At 39.8% G+C, this 15,529-nt stretch overlaps 1 protein-coding gene across 1 annotated transcript in view; it reads left to right on the top strand.

The window, feature by feature from the left end:
- The first annotated feature begins 364 nt into the window (after nucleotides 1-364).
- LOC308385501 (cadherin-20-like) overlaps nucleotides 365-15,529 on the top strand; it is a 98,220-nt gene continuing 83,055 nt past the window's right edge. Inside the window, exon 1 of the mRNA XM_080864461.1 lies at nucleotides 365-683. The gene's annotated coding sequence lies outside the window, so the exon portion shown is untranslated. The remainder of the gene's footprint in view (nucleotides 684-15,529) is intronic.

Genomic DNA, 15,529 nt, shown 5'->3' with positions numbered 1-15,529 from the left:
AGAACTGATTGTGCTGCTCAGGGGGGTCACATACACAGTGAGAGGGGTTGCAGCCAATGCGAGAACAAAAGAATAAAGTGGGGAAAAGTGAGTGGAGCGAAAGAGTGTATTTTGAGTCCTGCGGGTTAATTCAGTGCCTTTCAGCCTCAATTGCCGTGTCTAAACATTCATGAGCCGTACAGGGATGGATGAAGGGAGAGAGGGAGGGAGAAATGAGGGGAATAGATGGAGCAACAGCACAGCGCTCAGACACAAGAGGGAGAGCTGTGTGTGAGCTCATCCACAGCGCTCTGAGCAGGTAGAGCGAGCACAGGACACAGAGAGAGAGCGTGCAGGAGGAGGAAAGTGAAAGAAGGAGAGAGAAAGGGAGTCTGTCTCCTCACCTGAAGATTACTTTGTCTCACACTTCATTCACCCCGAGTGCTGGAAGGAGCAGCGAGGTAGAAGCTGAGTTCATCAGGAGTTGCCAGCGCTTGCTCTCTGGTTTTTTTCTTTTCTTTTTTTTAAATCCCCTCTTGCCTGGTTTTCCCTGCGCAGGGGGTCAGCTGGACTTTTCTCTGCAAGAAAAAACCCACAGTGGAAAGACTGAGATAGAGAAACCAACACGTCGGGAGGGAAAGTGAGAAAATTGCAGTAAATCCCAGTGTCTGCGAAGGAAAAGAAGTTCAGAGAAGCTCCAAAAGGTAAGGATTTTAATTTATTCCTCTCTTTTCCAAATCGTCTAATAAAAACATAATTATCAGAACAACCTGTAACAAGGTAAGTCAAATCCTTGCATTTTAAGAGCTTGTGCAGAGTGTGTCTTTGTGCAGTGGGTGTGTATTACAGCCATCATTTACGGACTTCGAGGAGAAGCAGCAATGTGCACTTGCGGCGGCAGGAAGTTGACTCAGGAGGATGGGTTAATAATACAAGAAAAAGCAGAGGGACAGCTCGAAGTACAGTGACAGAAACAGGGGAAAAATACATGAGTGTGAAGGAGAGTTGAACTGAACGACTGAGAAAGAGAGAGGGGAATAGGAGGAGGAGGGATAGAGAGGAGTGGCGGGGGCTCGCTGGCAGCCAATTCAGTAACCAAGGCAGCTGACATGAGGGAGAGCCAACAGGGGGACAGTGGGATTTCTATTTTTCACCCTTGCTGAGATACGCCGGGGCTCTGCCAAGTCCCCTGCCTCATCCCCCATGGATAAAGATTCCATTGTGTGCTGCTGTGACTGAATTCATTAAGCATCTACATGTACTCTCCTCTGGCCGCACTACTCTCGTACGCTCCTTCCTCTCTCCAGCTTATACTCACTCTACACGACCGCTCCTCCTCTCTCGCTTTCATTGTAGTCTCAATTGGCCCAGCTCAACTTGTGTTGCATCAACAGTTGTATTTTTTCCCCCAATGCTCTGCAGTGGATGATACTGTGAACACAATTTTGCCAAGAATGACCCCAAAGTTTATTTAAGCCTGGCTTCAGGATGCCACATGGGGTCGCTCAATGTAGGTGGGGGGGTGTGGAGTGGGGGGCATGGGAGATTTATTAGATGGCAGCTTGGGAACTTTGCTGGCATTAATAACAAGAGGGGCTGTGAAATCCTGCTAAAACATGAAAGAATGCAACATTACAGTGGCTACCAATTATATCAGTAACACCTTTATACTACAGTGGATCACATAAGTGTGTTTTTGTGTTCCTTGGTCTTATTTAGCTCATGTCCACAAAACTGCTTTTGTTTGCTGTCATCAGTTTTTAGCTTATGTCTCAGGGCAAAAGCACCAAAACGCCACGTGATGAAAATAGCAGATTTACAAGAGCTTATAAATAGATGTAAATGAAAGCTAATGCTGTTCTGTTTTTTTTCTGGGTGTTTGCATTTGCTAACAAACAAATCAGTGTGTTGCTTGCAGCTCGTTTGTGCTGCCCCCAAGTGGACAAAAAGCTTGTTGCTGTAGGTTTCGGTTGGTGTTTTACGTTTTTTGTTTCGTTTTGCTCATTTGTGTGGTCAACTCACACACACACAGAGAAAAAAACAAAACATTATTTGATAACTGACCTAAAGATTGCTATTGGTTGTCAAGTAATTGGTCCGAAAGAAAAAGATGAGTTTGCCTGCCAGCAAGCTCACGCTAAGGCTAACAAGAAGAAATTCATTAAATTTAGAGAAAAGGCAAAACAATGCACTGAATTAAAATTTATCTAATAAAAAATAGTCAATAACTGAGCTCAGAGCTGTTTTATCATCCCAGAATTGTTTATGGCAGCATATACATTGTGGGCTCTTTTTCTGCCAAGCATGCCATTTATTTTCTTCTACGCACTTAGGCTAGTCCCCCGGAGTTTATGTTAATTTCTCAAACTTTTATTCGACCCCATCTCTGACTTTAGGGAATCTTTAATTAGTTTCTAGAAGCAGTGACACTAGTGATTCTTGACAACATTAATTAAAAATTGTTTTTCTTAAAAAAAAGTCACAATTTATTCAAAAGGTCACGCTGAAAATGAAGGTACTGCTTCATTAAAAAGGAGAACGATTGAAGTAAGAGAAAACACAATTCAGATGTTGTTCACTTTTTGTGCATTAGCCTTTCCCTGCCTTTCTCTCCACACTGAAGACCATGTCATCACCCTTTAGGTAAAAGGCTAGTATAGCCTTTATGGGCTCCTTATTGTTTCCAAGTTGTGAGGCGCTTCGCTTGTGGTGAAATCAATAGCCCAGTAAATTCTTAATTGAATGACTGCAGGGCTTGGAGCCTGATGGTGCTTTATGGGCTACCAGAAGGCGCCTTTGAGAACAGACAAAATAACAAGGACCCTGCTGGCATTGTTGTGGTCTGGGAAGCAATGTCATGTCAATCAGCCAGGCCTGGCAGGCAACAGCGGCTGTGGGACGGCGTTAGTGCTTGTACACCTGCCATGTTATGCTTGAGTTGAAGCGGGTGTCACTTTACCTCTAATTAGCTTTTCTTCCTTTGAAATACTTTTTATGGCTCATTTGATCATCACGCAGTACATTTCAGTGCTATTTGACACCGGGGAGCCGTGTCACAGGTACCGCTGCTGTGATCGAAGACAGAAAACCGCCTTTGGGTTTAAAATTTGGAACACGACCAGATATGTTTCGTGCACAGGAAACACCCGTGTGGTATTGTGTGGTGGTGCGGATCCTTTTGTCATCTGTCTGAGCTACGGATGGATTGTCTTGACCTCGGGGCGCTCGCTGCCACTTCAGCAGAAACAAAAGACTACGATGCACACTTTTGGCCAATTTGTTAAATGTCACACTCTTTTAACACTGCAGTTTTTCACCCATCAGTTTGTTAACTAGTTGGGATGAGACAGTTATATGCAATTTTTAATCAAGTCCAAATCTTCAAATATTTTCTTTATTCGGAATAAAAAAGCTGTTTGCTAATTGTTTTTTTATTATCCTCAACAACATCATCATCATCATCATCATATTGTAACAAAATAATTCCTCAAATCTGGGATAAATATAGTATTGTATAGTTGATGCATTAAGTAATAGCATGAAAACTGGTATTCTCTGAGCCATTCTTGCTCAATGGCGAAGAGCTCTTTTGGCAGAAGAGCTGCTCTGGTAGTCATAGAGTGCTGAAAAGCTTATTTCATGCGGGTCCTGCGTGAGCCAGTTTCTGCAGCTAGTATCCAGCATTAGTTCTCAGCTCTCTCACTCTCAGCTGCAATCGGCCAGCTAGAACAGGTATGAAAACGGGCAGAGCTCCATTTGCTTCTGGTGTTTATTGCTCATTGCTAGTCGTGCTGAATATCAGGTCATGAACAAAAGCTGCAAACTTCAGAGAAACTCTAGGCAGCAGAGTCTGTCACGACACCTCTCCTTCACATATTTAACACACTCCAGCGATGTGCACTAAGTTGCTGGGTGTTATCTTTGAAAGTGAATATTGCCCGTTTTTGTGGGCTGTTTACTGATCTGAACCCAAAAAAGGGAAAATACTAAAACTATTCATTTAAATGTGTTTTATGTTTTGAACCAAATATCCAGAAACCATAAAATGATGAAAACCGATTTGGTAAATGGTGTTAAAACAAGGCTCTTTACTTCATTCTTTAACGGCAGAAACAATAGAGCTCACACCGGTACATTCAGATTTGATGCTTTAGGATATATTTGCTAACTTTGTGTTCATTGCACTTACCAGTACATAGCCTTATCCATACCAGCCAAGTGCAATAATATGCAAAAACTGGAAATATCCATAGAAAACAGGCTGATGAAAACCAGTTTCATTCAACAACCTCACACCGGCTGCGATTAAAAGAGAACATTTTATAACAAACTGTAGCAAAGAGCAGGACTACTTATGCTTTGGAATTTGCATTTTCTTTACAAAAACAGTCACAATTTACAGTTTAGACCCTGAACTCTAAAGTAGGCAAAGTTTCTCGATATTTTGTGTCCTCGTTAGCTCGATTGGCACCATGTAAGCAAAGAAATTATGTATTTCTTAAGCCACACTGGTGTGCCTTGACGCACCATTGGGAAGCCACTGCATGAGGGGGCACAGCTCAATTGGAGGTCAATCCATAGCAGGTGTAGCATCTTTTATGTAAGGGATATCATGACAGGAATGCAATAGGAGCTTGGTAGCACCCGCAGCATCCATACGACAAACAGCTACATGAATATATGTGTAAAATGTTAATGCTGTATATATAAAGTATACACATATAGCGTGACTACTCAATGGCACACAGGAAAGCCTGACTTATGTGGCAAACATTTATAATAAAACAACCACGATCAATACTGTAATTTACACCACACACACTTTTTTTAAAGCATACCACTCAACAGCACCGTTATCTGGAAAATCAACAATGATCCAATAACAAGCATACCGCAAAGTAAACAAACACGAGACAACAGCAGCTATGCACTGGCTGTTATGAAAGCCCGATTTAATAAATAGCCATCCATGAAATAGTCTCGAGCTCTACTGATTTGTCTCCCGAATATGATTTCTCATTTGTCCGGTCTCATATGTGCTCATTATCCTTTTCCCTTTATTTATAGGGTGAAAATGGCCACCTTCAAAGGTTGAGGCCTTGGTGGTGGATCTATTTACACCAGAGACTCAAGTTTAAGTCTTCAGATTTCACAGATGTTCACACTCCATTTGCATTGGGTTTTTTTTGTTTGTTTGTTTTTTAAAATATATTACAAAATAAAAATATGTCACTTGGTTAACTTTAGGCATTAAAAACTACAGGGTTAGGTTTAATATAGAAAAACTACCGTATTTTCCGCACTATAAGGAGCACTTAAAAGCCTTTAGTTTTCACAAAAATCGACAGTGCACCTTATGAATGAATTCTGGTTGTGCTTATTGACCTCGAACCAATTTCAGGTGGTACACGGCACTCAAAAATCTGTCAAAAACGTTTCAGTACGACTTTGGTAAGCTATGAAGCCGCACTGCTTGATGGATTGTCAGAACATTACGGCTACCGTAGTCAGGAGCCTCGCGGAGTAATCTGGGTCCAAAACTCCGTCTGCTTCAGGTCCCAAAGTCAAACAAACACTGCGGCATCACTGAGAGGTAAAAACTGCCTAAATTCTTTCATCTTTAACAAAATGATCAGTGTTGCTGCTTTACCAGGTGTAACAATTAAGTTTAACATTCAGGCATCCGTGAAAACAGGATTTATTAAATTTGACGGAGTTAGAAGTTAGCAGGAAGTTAGCTCGCTAGTTTCCACCTAAACATGATATAGCATGTTCTGACTGAGAGATTTCTGAAATAATTAAAACGTACAGCTTTGCTATCACTTCCAACATAAATGAAGACAGAAAACTAAACAGCAGTGACGTTTGTAGGGTTACGGAAGTTGGGCTAGCTGGTATATAATGATGTGCTACCTGATCGCTAGCTAACACAGCTTTGTTAGCATAATATAACCAGTGAAGCTGGAGGATGAATGCTAATGCTTGTTTCGCTTAATGCGCCTTATAGTCAAGTGCGCCTTATTGTCTGAACAATACAGTAGTTGGTTGAAAGTCACTAGGGTTGGTTTTGGCACAAAAAATTAGTCGGTTTGGCAATAAAAATGACATGGTTATGTTTAGGCACTGAAACTACCTGGTCAGATTTTGCAATGAAAACTACTTTTGTACAAGAAATTCCTCTGTTTATGCATTACAAGGACGTAGTAGATTTTGCAATTGGAAAAACTTTGCTATTTCTTTACGAAGGTCTTCTTTAAAACCTAACAAAGGTACTTTGGCTGTAATAATGTGGACTAAAAATGGCCCTTTTTTCGCTTCATTGAAAAATCCCAAATCGGCGTTCGGATAGATATTTACAGTTGCACCTAACTAAACCAAAATACAATTTGCACTGTTAAACATCCATCCATCCATTCTTTTCCACTTATCTTTATCAGGGTTGAACCCAGGCTGGAGCCTATCCCAGCGATCACAGGGTGAGAGGCGGGGTACACCTGGTCTGTCGCAAGGCTAACACAGAGAGAGAAACAACTATTTACACTCACATTCACACCATTGGCAATCTAGAATTACCAATATCACTTGACAAACTACATGAAAGTGGTTTTATTCATTGGCTTCTCTGAAATAAGATGTGGATATGTGGTTCTCTTTGATCACTCCACACTCTATGATCACTTCACATCCCCAGAGACTTTGGACAAGTTAAACTTGGTGCTCTTATTCAAGTTAACATTTCCAAGTTCAGTAACTGTCAGCTGACAGGTTGACAGTTGACAAGGTTGTGCTGACGTTGGAAATGTAACTTTGTTGTTGGCTACATGTACTGCTACAGTTTCACAAAGACGTTTTTGTTAGAGTTTCTGCTACAACCAGTTCTGCCCGGGGAGATGCTGTTACTGTTTCAGCCATGATTGCTGGAAGCAGTTGTGCATCTACACCTGCTTATGATTTCAAACAAATAAGCAAAAAAACTTTAGGACCTCTGTTCCTGCACCACATTAGCAGTCAGAACCTGCACATTGCCAGAAGCATCTGTTTAGCGGTTAAAGAAGAGGCACATAGTGAACAAATGGACTCAGGCAGCTAGAAAGTACAACTACAATTTAAACTGTCAGTGCCAACACAGCTAATATAGCTCTGCATCCTTAAAGAACACCTACAGCAAGTAATAAGTCCATTCCCATGGTATTCAGAGTTTTTAAATACAGAAAATATTCTCACTTTCCACCTCAGTGTATATACACTGCTATATTATCCATCGCTTTGTGCCACATGTGTGCACACAGCTGATAGTTTGGTTGTTCATTGGAACAAATTCTTCAATACCTGATCATGCACCAAAAGATGCAGGTTTTCATTTCACTGAGCTGGTCCTGCAGCTCCCTCCAAACTCAGATGGTGAATTATTCCATGCCCTCCTGAGTTAAAGAAAGCAATCATGTTTTTTTTTTCTTTCTTTTTTTTCTGGGACTGACTCTCAGGCAGTGGATCTATTTAAAATGAGAGTTGCTTACAGTAATAGACAGAAACACCTCATCTTGAAAAATTAATTTGAATTGATTCCCCGTAGTCTTTCCCCCCACTGGTCTGACAGGGTTTTGAGAAGGAAATTTTCAATATTCAAGGCCACATGTAAAAATCAATGTCTAAATGAAGCTGATCGGAGATATGAGCTTTCTCTCTCAGTGGTCCTCACTGGAGCCAGGAGGGAAAACTGAGCACATAAACTTTCCTTAACTGTTACATTGTAGAGCCCGTAGAGCTGTTTTCACAGAGTGCTTGATAGATATTAATCAAACATTTGAGCATTTGTGAACCATATCCAAAGCCCACATATTTAATTCAATTCAGTTCAGTTTTAATTATATAGCACCAAATCATAACAGCAGTGCCTCAAGGTGCTTTATATTAAGTTAGAGACCCTACAGTAATATGTGATGTTCAGTATGTGTGTTTCTGGCTTTAGCTAATATTAGTTGATATTAGTTAACAGTGTTGGTCAAGTTACTTGAAAAAGGTAATCAGTAACTAATTACTGATTACTTGCCCCAAAAAGTAATCCCTTTACTTTACTGGTTACTTATTTTCAAAAGTAATTAATTACTTAGTTACTTAGTTACTTTTTTAAAACGTGATTTACAACCTGAATAGGTAATAAAGCGATAGATCTTTCAGCCCAGTTCTACTTTTTCTGCCTAATCCATCATATAAAATGGAATCAAATGGAAAAGTATCATTTTAAAACTTGTTTTATTAGTTTTAATCTTTTAACTTTATGCATCAAGCAAAAATTAAATTGGATTACTGCCCATCTCTGTTAATATTAAATATGCATGTTTCTAACATTAGCTAAGTTTTGCTAATGATAGTCAAAATGTTTCTGGCAAAATGAACATAACGAAGAAGGGCAATCACTCAAAGTACACCTGACAGAATTGTAATTTAAATGGTGATTTTTGAAATAAAACAAAATGTGAGTAAAAAGAATCTCAACTTCTCAGCTTCTATGTCTATATTTTTATCAGTTCATTCTAATGATGTCTTCTGGAAAACAACATTTTGAGTGGTATTCAGGGTACTACAAATCCCTATGAAAATCCCTATGCAGCTTCCTTTTACCTTTAATTTCAAGGTGAGTGGCAGAATTGGGAAGATAATCATAATATTTCTAAGTCTAGTTAGAAAAACACTGGTGGGGGTTTCAGGCTTAGATCATGGAGTTTACAACACAGGCTGGTTTATGAAGAGCTCTCACAAGGGATAAGAGTCAACAGGATGATGTCAGACTGGCTTACTAATGCCAATAGAGGATTTGAGGAGACCATCACCACAATGAAATTTCACAAGTGTAATTCATGCAACAGGAAATGTGTTCACTGTAAACCTGTTCAAACATCCTATCTGCTCAGTTATCACACTCTGGATTAGATCATCAGGAAACAAATAAAACACCTAAACTATAATCTACAATTTCATCAAAAGCAAACATCCCCTATTTAATTTTTTAACAATCCATCTTACAGGCATAGGGAAAAAATAAACAGCCAGTCGACCTTCAGAGAGGGCCAGAATGATCATCGCATTGCTTTAGGAACATAGTTCGACCTTGGTCCTGGCAGACAGTGATTACATTTTATTGGCCCCGAAAAAAGGAGCCCGATACTCACCAATGTACTCTGGCTGAATAAAATGGAGTGAGATGGCGAATGAATTATAGTCTCTGGAGTTGGTGTGCTCCAGTCAAATTTTTCTCATAGCAGTGGAGGGGATGAGCTACCATAAATCTGACCCAGACATCCATTAGGTTTCTGTACTCTGCAGTTCTCAGCATGGTGCTACTCTCTGTGAATTTCTGGTGCATTTTTCCCATACATGCAGTACGTAGTGTGCTCATATGGCTGTGCTCATTTTGCTAATGAATTACTTGAATTGTTCGTTGACCACTTTTTGGATTCAATCCATAGACTCATTTTTACAGAGAGAGAGACTAAAGTAAAAGGAATCCAAGGACACTTGGATAATTTTCAAACACAGACCCGTAGAAGACTAAATGCTAACCAGAGTTAGAGCGAGATCTCTAACACTACAAACAGCATGATGCACCACCAATTAGCCAGCATTTGAAAATAGTAACTATTTACTGTGATTTGACACACAGCATGATCAAAACTGATCTAGTCTATTAAAAAAAAAAAAAAAAAAAAAAGCAGGGGCATGTTTCACCAAAAAGCAGCAAGAGCAAATTCCTGCTCCTATCATAATGCTTCATTTCTCCAAAATGATTTAAAATGTACTAAAATGTACTGCAATACATGCAATACATTCGAACTTTCAAACATTCACTCAATATGATTTGGATTTTATCAAAAATACATTTAGATGCTGTGTGTATAATTTCCAATGGACTTTTAAAAGCAGGAGCTAAAAATTTCTAGATGACTTGGAGTAATAACCATAAAATAATGGCTTGGGTTTATACCAACTACTGAATGCCTGGCAACCTTGGGGTTAAACTGATCACCCACAAGATATGTTATTTATTTAAGAGTTATTTTTCTATATAGAGAACAAAACACAATAAAGATGTCAACCACAAACATAAAAAATTATGTAGCTTCCAGAGTGAATTCCTTAACCTAAAGGGTTAGAGAGCTGTGATTCTACAGAAACGTGATACTAAATCACATATCTAATTTAGTGAATACATAAATGTTTGTTGTATAACTGGAGATACCAAATTGCATTCACATTGTATTTTTAGCAAAAATTCTGTAAAAGTTCACAAGTTATTAGTGTGCTTTGAGTTGATATAGACGCCCAAAACTACTGAAGTCTTTCTTGGCTCATGGGTGAACTTTTCATTAAACACGAGAGGCAATAAAAAGAAGATTTATTTTCTGAGATACATTGTGCTGCAACTGAAGCTGTTTTCACCTTCTTTTCATGTCCAAGCTTGATGTGAAACTTGTTACTACAGTCCTAAGCATGAGAACATTTCTTTTTGCCCGTCATCTGTTCTCAACTTCACACGTGTGTGTGTGTGTGTGTGTGTGTGTGTGTGTGTGTGTGTGTGTGTGTGTGTGTGTGTGTGTGTATTTGAATCAGCGCCGATTGCTCATGAAATACGACCTCTGGAAAAGTTTCCTGTCCGCATTCTCCTCTTTGAACTCCAATCCATTATCTCCAGGTATCAAATCCATCCCAACAGGTGTAGTGTGGTAAATGATACGGGCTTGTGGCAGCTTGCCACAGATGCAAGGATGAAAGAGAGGATCAGGTGTCCGGTGTTGGATGCTCACAAGCACACATATACACAAGCATACCGTACACATTTCACAGGGCCCCTATATTGCATTTATCACCCGCATCATCTGTAGTTGTGAGACAAGCGTGTTTTCTTTTTTCTGCAGAATATGTACTCAAGGCTTAAAGATATATATTGTGTTGTATGATAGTTTGCTCTCTGATTGGCTAGAAAGCTTTTATCTGAACTTTCCTCGAACATTGTTTTTCCTTCATATCCCGAAGCTTCCGATCGATACAGCAAGGACCATGCAGACAAAGTCAGAAAACTAGACGCTCACATGTGTTTCTTTCCTGCTGTTTGCAAAGACGAGCTACTTGTTTGAGGTAGAACAATAAATCACGGGAAGTGAAATAGTTGTAGTTCATGCACTCTTCCCAAACTCTGCTATAGCAAATAATATCTGATCACAGTGTTGATCTGTAAGCAGCCCTCAGATATGTAGTCTGAAATTCTCCTGGCTGTGTCTCGTTAAAGCAATAGCTTTTGGGCTTTTAAGCTTTAATACATTTTTTAAAACACGGTGTATTAAATGCAGGCATCTAGCTGGTGAATGTAGTCAAGCATTTAGCAGACAAAGAGACAGATTATTTTTTTTATTTTAAGCCTCTAAATGCACAGCAGAAGACTTCTTTACATCCAGGTCCAGCTAAAATGGTAAGAAAAGATTTACAGAACAGTCCGTAAGAGGTCTGGGAGTCACTGTTAGGCATCATTTGAAGGTGAGACCTCCAACCTTCAATGTTTGTTGGAGGTCTTATTTTAAAAAGCCATGAATCTGAGGAAAAAGTTCCAACTAGAAGTAATAAAATAGTATTTTAACCCTTTCCTTGTAATTTAAGAGAAACAATTTCTCTTGTCTTCTAATCTCTGCCTTACTAGAGCTGCCTTTAAAAAACCTGGAACCTGTTCTTATGGTTGTCAGACAATTATTGATCATCATTAAGGGTATAGGGGAGGTTGTCTAGTCTTTTTGAAAGAAAGAGTCAAATATTGCTGAACTCATTTGCACACGGCTAAATAAATGTTGATTCATTTTATGTAACAGGTGTTCTGACTGTACAACCAAGGGTCATTCTAATAATGATTTATAGCGTAGACAAAACAGGGGTCAGTTACATCTTCATGTGTTTTTGCTGGCATTGAAAAATTACATTAGATTTTATTTTACAGAGTGTATAGGTTGCAGTCTCTTTCATCTATAAAAGGTTGCTTCAGCTCATCGAGGTTTTTCGGTATTAATTTATGCACAGCTCCTTTAGGTCCCACCACAGTATTTCAGTTAAGTTTTCAGTTTATTAAGAACCTTGACTGAACCACTGCGCCACCCTTATTCTTTACTATTTCTGCCATTATGTTGAAGCTTGCCAATGGGCTTGGGATCACTGTCTGGTTGCATGGCAAAGTTTAAGCTGTTAGCCAGATGTCCTTACATTTGATCCTGTATGACTTCATGGTCAACTTAGTGAGTGCAATGTCCTATGGCTGCAAAACAAGCCCAAGAAATCACCCATCCACCAATTTACCCAACAGTTCGTATGTGGTGTTTGTGCTGATTTACTCTGTTTGGTTTTCTCCAACCATGTTGCTGTGCACTATAGCCAAACATCTCCACTCTGGTCTTGTCTGTCCAAAGTGCATTGCTAGAGAAGTCTTGTGGTTTGTTCAGAATCAACTTTGCAAACCTAAGATGTGCTGCCATGTTCGTTCTCCCAGAAAGAATATGGCAGAGAGGACGCGTTCTCCTGGCAACCCAAACAACTTCTAATTGTGCTGTCATGAACTTTAGCTTTTCACAAGCTAACTGAGGCCTGTAAAATCTGAGATGTTGCTTTTGGTTTTTTACAGTTTCTCAGTGCATTGCAACCTCTGACCTTGGGTTGAATTTGCTGGAACATCCACTGCTAGTAACCCTGTGGTGTTAGCACACACCTGAATGCTTCAGACCTGTAAACTGTGAAAGCTTCTGATCTCACATAGGCCTTCACGTTTGTTGATGATCAGTTAATCAGGTATATTTGATTAGCAGCACCTGGCTGCTACTTACCCTCTTAAATCCTGTGGAAGCATTAAGTGTGTACTTTACAGGTTTTTCACACTGCATCCACATTTTGCCTTAGTTTATGTTAAACAAACAGTGACATGGTGTAATATGTCAAGTTGTTGCTCATCTCATTTTAAGATCTGCTGTGGAGATTATTTTTTTTATTATATTCTGATACGTAAAACCTTAGAACCAAAAGAGAGTGTACTTTCTTTTTCAAATGTACTTTATAAGCTGGTGCAATGTAAATGTTATGTTTGAGGCTGGCTGCCGAGCTTCAAATGAATTAGTTATAGCTCATTTATGCACCTCAGTTCGGCAGCTACATGGAGATTTTTTGGCATCAATAGGTCCCACCAGGTTCAAGAGGTGATTGTCATTCTGCCTCTGTCCTGTCCTCCATATCCCATCTTCCATTTAATTTAGCTCCTCATCTTTTTAATGCAGCCTGGGGAACATGCCAGAATGATCTATGGGATAATCTGCCATTGCATTTAGCTGTCGAGTTTCCAGAAACTGTGCTTCACATATGCAAACAAACCAGGGTGATTAGGTCCGCTGGCAAGTTGTCCCTTATGGACATCCCTAATTCAGCCAGCAAAATGGCTGTTCCAGGCTGTTAATTTCTTTATTTACTTTCAGTCTCACTCTACGCACCAACACGGATGAGCCGTTTGATCTCATTCCACTCAAGTTAAAAAAAAAATCCCTACCCCTGAACCGCAGGCACACCGCTCCCCTGAAATCACTTCAACACCCATCCCCTCCCTCTCCCTCCTTCCCTCCTCCTGGTATCATTATTCTTCCCTTTGAAATCACATTACCTGTGTTCTCTTTGTGAGCTGAGGAGTGTATGCTAGTAGATGAGACAGAATGGAAAATGTAGAGGAGGAGTGAAGTGAGGAAATAACCACAGCTTGAGTTTTATATCACCCGTCTACAGGAATTCCCAGTCAAGTGGGTGGATCAGTTTCTCGTCTTCTTTTATTCAGGGTCTCATATGTCTCCTGAGGAGACTTATGTCTCGTGTGGTTGCCATGAAATCAAAAGTAAAGGAGAACTCTTTAACATTTCCCAGGAAGCATGGTTTTGATGTCTCACGGGTCAAAAATGTCTAGACATCTAGATTACATCTGGCCCGAATTCAGTTCAAAAGTGGATGTTTGGGGGTTGTTTTTAATACAGTATATATTGAATATATCAATATTTAACGGAAACATCACTTTGTTTTCATTACATGAAATCACCTTATGTAGTCGACATTGCTATCATGGCAGTGAACAGCTGCCTATTCAATCAGACACAACATTAGCAACATTATCATTAAGCTCACTGATTTTCTGCCATTTTAGTGGTAATTTTGGACATTTACTGGTTTAATTTTTAGTCAGTGAAAAAGCTGGTATACACAACACTGTACACCTGACATAGAAGATTAAGAAACTTTTATGCCAGATACAAACCTTACAACATACCCGGGCTTTGTTACATACACCTATCTAATCAGCCAACCACATGGCAGGAATTTAGTACATGAAGGCATGTACACGTGGTTGAGATCACCTCCTGAATTCCCACCTGAACACTGAAATGGAGATGAATGGCGATTTAGGTGAGTTTAATGTGGCATGGTCGTTGGTGCCATGGCTGGTCTTTTTCATAAACTGCTGATCTACTGGGTTTTACCCAAAGAACCATCTCCAGGGTTTATGAGAAAACGTGCACTGAGCTACAGTTCTGCAGGTGAAAATGCCTTGTTGATGCAAGCAGTCGTGACAGAGCACCCAGATTGCATTAAGCTGATAGGAAGCAAACTCAAATAACGCTCGTTACAACCAACGTATGCAGAAGAGCATATCTGAATGCAAAATACGAACTTTGAAGCAGATGGACCAAAGCTACAGAAGACGACAATAAGTGCGACTGCTGTCAGCTAAGAACAGGACACAGGGGCTACAATTCACACGAAAATTAGACAACAGAAGATTGTAAAACTGTTGCCTAGTCGGATGAGTCTTGATTTCTGCTGCAACGTTTACATGGAAGGGTCAGAATTTGGTATAAACAACATAAAAAGCATGGATCCCTCCTGCCTGATATCAGTCAGTGTTTCAAACTAGTGGTGGTGATGTGCTGATGCAGTCGTGTGGGAGATATTTTTTTGGCATCACTTTGGGCCCCTTAGTACCAACTGAGCCAATGCTGATTTTTATAATAATATTAATAAAAAATAATAATAATATTGGATGTAATTACTTTGTACACTTTCAAGGACAGAAGCACAGTGGTTTGGCATCCATTGTTCAGTGAAAAACTCTCATGGCCGTATGTTTGAGTAAGCGTCTGTCTTGTACAACAACCTACAACCACTTCATCAAGTGGAACCAGGATCCATGTTTGCAGTCTCTTCAGTTCTTAAGTCCTACCTTTAAATATTTGAAGAACCAGACGCAAATTAAGAACAAGGAGATGAGAGGCTTTGCGGTGCACATGCAAGAATAGGACAGCATTCATAATGAATGTGCTTCGGCTCCCGCTCTTGATTTATTTCAAGGCGAACGAGCACGGCAAGTGAATAAACTTGTTTCACACGTTTAACATGCAATGTGAATAGCAATTATTTTTCCTGATCTGGAAATGCAAGGAGTGATGGTTATTTAAAAAAGAAGAATTAAACATTTCATTTGTCAGTGAAGAGT

This window comes from Rhamphochromis sp. 'chilingali' (genome assembly GCF_963969265.1).
Source record: "Rhamphochromis sp. 'chilingali' genome assembly, chromosome: 18".
NCBI lineage: Eukaryota > Metazoa > Chordata > Actinopteri > Cichliformes > Cichlidae > Rhamphochromis > Rhamphochromis sp. 'chilingali'.
Note: the sequence above shows the minus strand (reverse complement) of the source record. Positions and strands in the feature narration are given on the sequence as shown.